The sequence below is a fragment of the Triticum dicoccoides genome, chromosome 6B, assembly GCF_002162155.2.
Source record: "Triticum dicoccoides isolate Atlit2015 ecotype Zavitan chromosome 6B, WEW_v2.0, whole genome shotgun sequence".
Lineage (NCBI taxonomy): Eukaryota > Viridiplantae > Streptophyta > Magnoliopsida > Poales > Poaceae > Triticum > Triticum dicoccoides.
The window spans coordinates 159,447,284-159,452,644 of record NC_041391.1 but is presented as its reverse complement, the minus strand read 5'-3'; the positions used below and the strand labels follow the sequence as shown (position 1 = coordinate 159,452,644).

At 52.1% G+C, this 5,361-nt stretch overlaps 1 pseudogene; it reads left to right on the top strand.

Annotated features, from left to right (window-relative positions):
* Positions 1-2,087: 2,087 nt before the first annotated feature.
* LOC119320409 lies at positions 2,088-3,080 on the top strand (annotated as a pseudogene).
* Positions 3,081-5,361: the final 2,281 nt, after the last annotated feature.

Sequence of the window (5,361 nt, the reverse complement as noted above, 5' to 3'; positions counted from 1 at the left end):
CCATCTTCCTCTCCTCCTTCGCACCGCCGGAGGACGCCGCCGGCTTGCGCCCGGAGGCCGACGGCGGTGGCGGGGGCTCTTCCTCCCTCCCGCATCTCAGGGGTGACGGGGCCCCACATGCGTGGAGGTGCGGCCGATCTAGATGCGACGGCGTTGGCTTCGACGCCGGCGGCGGTCCGCCCTGCCTCGGGCCACGGGCGGCGGCTGGCCTGGATCGGGCGGCGGCGCGATACGGTCTTCGGCGGCATGTCATCCGGCTTTAGATCGGGGACGGCGTCGAGGGCCTGGTGGACTGCTTGGCGGCACCCATGGCAGATCTGTTCTGGCCGGTGTAGCCAGTGGTGGTGGTCATCTTCTTCGTCGGTGGTGGCCAGCCAGAAGCTTGGTGATCGGATCTCGAGATCCATCATCTAGTCCCGGCTGCGAGTTGGGGAGACATGATTGCCGGTGAAAACCGAGCTGATGGCAAGCGATGGCGACGTTCTACGCCGTTACCTTGATGAAGGCATCGTAGTGTAACTACTGTCGACCCACTCGTGCTGCTCCGGGGGAAACCCTAGGATCTGGTGTTCCAGATCGGACGATGGCGACACTGCGGTGTCGTTTCTCTCTTGGGAGCATCGTGTGTGGAGCAGTGTTGGAAGTCAGAGGCAGGAGGTGGAGCGGCTTCATCTTGCACGGAGCTTCGGTGGAGATGTCAAGTCATGCCTGACCGATAGGCGCTACGCCTTGGTCATGCCTGGTCGGCAGGTGCTACGCACGACAGATCTTCCAAGGACTTCAAGTTGTGTCGGCTGGTGGTACTTGGCAGCATGGCGCTGAGGTATATCAGTGGCGACCGCGACGTGCTCAGTTGTTTGCGCGCAGGGAGGAGGTGTCGTTGGGCGTCGTGGTGGCGTCGACGATAGTTAGACCGAGCAAGGTTGATGCATCAGTACAGTTCTGAAGATGGAGCGGTGGCAGTTGGCGGCGGCGGCCTCTGAGAGCACGTCGGACCAGTGTGTGCCCCAGACCCGGCAAGTGGCTAGGTTGGGGTCTCAGGTCTTAGATGTTAGGTTTGGCTGCGATGTCTGTTTGGTATTAGGCCCAGGCTATCTGCGCCCCTTCCATCAACTGAATAGGTGTAGCGACATTTGTTGCTTAGACGGCGGCTTTAGTCTTACTGTTGTCTGACTTGTAAGGTCTTATGAGAATAATTAATAAAGTGGCCGTATGCATCGCCTAGATGCAGAGGCTGGGGGTCATCCTCCTTTTCTAAAAGAAAACAATGTAGTGCACATATATATTTTTGAGAAGTCAAACTTCATAAACTTTGATCATGTTTATTTTTAAGTTTGAATTGCTTACCACATGAGTGGTGCGCATATATATTTTTGAGAAGTCAAACTTCATAAATTTTGACCATGCTTTTTTTGTAAGTTTGAATTGCTTACCACATGTGCCATGTGGTAATTTTGACCATGTTTATAGGTGCTTGCATCTACAAATACTAAAGATATATCATTAGATACATCATGAGACATACTTCTGTAATATTAGATATTGTAGATGTAGATATTTTTTTATTTATAAACTTGGTCAAAGTTTACGAATCTTGATTTTCAGAAAAATCTATGTGAATGGAGGGAGCAAAAATCTTACCTTATGACAACAACTAGTTGCATATATTTCCCCTTCTTTCCAGCCAAAAAATATCTCAAACCTTAGCTATATATTCCCTCCATCCCAAAATAAGTGTCTCAAGCTTAGTACAATTTTGTACTAAAGTTAATACAAAGTTAAGACACTTATTTTGGGAGGGAGTATTTAGCTGGAGATCAAGGTTCTAATCCCACAGATGATCATGTGGCTTGAGCTTGTTTTTGTTTTCTGGTACCACAAGCATGTATACGTGAAAATTCTCTTGTCCAATTGGCAATTGCTATACAGCTCACTAGGATCAGATCACCTTTACTTTGTGGCTACTTATTCCAGCATGGAGACATCGGCTTTATTTGTTCTATATAAAAATCCACGCACTGCGCACAACAGGCTCATCAGCGCACCTACACAAGCAATTGTGTCGTTCTCATCCTTGCAGTTCCTCCATGGCCACTTCTACCTCCTGACGCCGTCTGGCCATCTCAGCTCTAGTGCTGCTGTGCGTTTCACTTCTCTGGCTTGCCCAAGCAAGGTTCCTACCGGAGGACAAAAACGCACTGGACGACAACAAGTCGTTCTCCATCATAGGTGGCAGCGGGGAGGGTGGCGGCCGGGGCTTCGGTGTGAGCGTAGGCCATGGCAGGCACGACGTGTCCATCGCTGTCGGCGGTGGGCTTGGAGGCGGGGCTGGCACTACCCGTGGTGGCGGTGCGAGTGCGGGCGGTGGCGCGGGTGCGGGCGTTGGCATTGACGTGGGGCGTGGTGGTGTGGATGTGGGGATCGGCGGAGGTGGGGGTGGGGCCGATGGCGCCAGCGGTGTGCATGCAGGGGGTGGGGCTGGAGGTGGTGTCGATGTTCACATCGGGCGTGGTGGGGTGAGTGTGAGCAACAGTGGAGGCGGTGGTGTTGGAGGTGGAAATGGGGGCAGTAGCTCGGGTGGTGGTAGTGGTGTTGGTCGTGCTGGTAATGCAGTGGGCGATGGCGGAGGATCTGGTAGCTCAAATGGTTCTACCGGAAGCGGAGGGGGCGGTGGTGTTGGGTCGACCAGTGGAGGTGTCGCCAGGGGCTCCGGCAGTGGTAGTGGCCAAGGTTGATCGAGTTTGTTCACTTTAAGACCGAGAAATGGATATGGCACGGGTTAAGTGGAATTGGACACTCCCAATGCTTGTGGGCTTCATAGGCAAAATCCTGAAGTGGAATAGTATAACTAAAAAAGAGAGTGGTGAGTTGTATGTTAGTGGAGATACAACTCTTAGCTTGGTTCCCTAGGCAGTGTGATCAATACTCTGATCCGATGTGGCCAAGGTCGATCTAGTTTGTTCACTTTAAGACGGAGCAATGGATACAGCATGGAAATTGTTGATGAACTAATATCTCAAAGAGAGATATTGTATATGTAAGGTACTATAAGATGCAAGTAATTTGTGATGTTACTATTGTGCTTAATCTGTTGTCAAGATGAAGATACTGCCCATAAGCTCGTCGCACGTGGTCTGGTTGAGTCAGAAATGTGTGTGATATGGCTATTGCATAGGAAGGTACACGTTGGGCCAGAAGTGTCATGTGACATGTGAGCACATGGCTCACAGTTACAGTTGTAACGCTTGTTTGCTATGTGAGATCCCACATCACACACCATCGTTTCTGACGCTCGTTTGCGATGTTGTGGCACATCGCACACGATTTTCAGTAACTACAATATTTGATGTGTCTGGACATTATATAAGCTCGGCTCACACTAGAAACCATAATAAACCTCTTACTCCAACACATCCCTCTCAACGAGACAATGCCTTTCTCTTTCTCTATCTAAAAATGATGGTGTGATGTGAGTGGAACCAACGCCCCTTCATCTGGCTTGCCAGATCTGGCCGCAAGGAAAATGTCGAGTGACACGTCAGAGAGTAGGAGGGTGTGGCGCAACGTGAGGCCCCCAGCACAAGAGGACACAAGGAGGTCGGACGATCGGGCGGCTCGTGTAAGAGGACACGAGGAGGACATGGGACTGTGAGGCTGAAGCAAGTGCCAGAGGAGAGAACCCGTTGCAGGGCGATTCGTGGGCAGCGCAGTGGTCTTGTGCCTGCTATCGGAGCCGGCAGCCAGGCTGAAGGACGAGAATGGTCGCAATGAACCTGACCCTGCCCCTGAGCCACCCCCTGAAATTTGCCGAGATACTGCCTGTGCGTTGTACGGACCTTCATGTCAATGATCTTGCTTGTGAACAGACCATCAAGCCATTGATTGCCATATTAAGTTTTGTTATATCTTTAGTACTCCCTTCATTCACTTTTGTAAGACCTTTTAGACATTTAAGATAGCACCTAAAACAGTTCAATTTCAGCTCTCTTAAACGACTTACAAAAGTGAATTCACCTACTGCTAATGTTGATTTTTGCCATGGTCAGTGGTTAATTCATCTAATGTCATTTAAAAATGATTTTATACAATCATTTTTGCTAAGTAAGTAATTTTTGCTATCGTTAGCAAACAAATGCAATAATGCCACTGTTAAAATGGCTTTTATATGCTATTGTTCTAATTTATTAAGTAACTTCTATTATATTTGGTCTATGCTAGTAATTACTCCCTCCGTCCGAAAATACTTGTCATCAAAATGGATAAAAAGAGATGTATCTAGAACTAAAATACATCTAGATACATCCCCTTTTATCCAGTTTGAAGACAAGTATTTCCGGACAAAGGGAGTAATAATTAAGCTTATGCTATAGTAGTTGCTAAAATAAACTTATGGTGCTGTTTTGCAATTGTTCTACCTTCTTACCGAAAAAGGGTTGCCCCCCGCTTTATATTATAAAGCAACGACCACACGATACAAATGCTGGGGCCACAGCACAAGCAAGCCCAAAAGAAACAAAAAAAGGAACTGAAGAGAAAATAATGCCAACACCGGCGGATCAACGAAAACGATGAGGACCCGCAACCGCCGCGCCCGCCGGAAAATACCACCACGCTCCTAGCATTCCGGACCGCCGCATACCAAACAACACCCTCAAGAAGGATTGCGACGATGACGACGCTGTTGCCCGGACATGTCCTAGGGTTTCCCCCGGTACGCGAGGGGTGAGGTGGAAGGGGTATGACCGACGCCCTTCAGGAAGGCACGGCGGCGCCCACGAGCGTCACCGCGTCGGTGCCGGCCCGGCCGACAAGGATTTCTCCCGCCCACCAACCAACCACGACCCCAGACGATCCATCCCGCGCCACCAAACACACCGCCCACCAACTTGCGCCACCACGTTCGAGCAGTCTCCATCGCCGTCTCACCATGGCAAACGAAACGGGACCGACGGAAACAAGACGACGCAACCGGGAACCAGGAGCGGCAACATCAGCAGCCTCGCGGGAGGGGACATCCTCCACCGCCCCCGGCGGGATCCGGCCGGACGCAGCACAGGGGCAAACCGGGCCACCCCTGGCCCAGCCGAGCCCGAAACGGGCTCGCGAAGCCCCCGTCGCCGCGCTGCAGAACGCGAGCCGCCGTCGCCACCACCCCCCGCACGAGTCACGTCCCCGACCCGCCGGAGACGCCACAAGCAGACCAGGCCAGGCCCGCCCAGACCCAGATCGAGCCCAAAAGGGCCTGGATCTGGGCCGGGAAGGCCCGCTGCTAGCCACTGCGTCGCCCCGCCGCCAAGCGGCCGCGCCACCGCCCGCACACCACCCAGCACTGCGCCGCCGAGGGAGCTGCGCCGCCGCCGG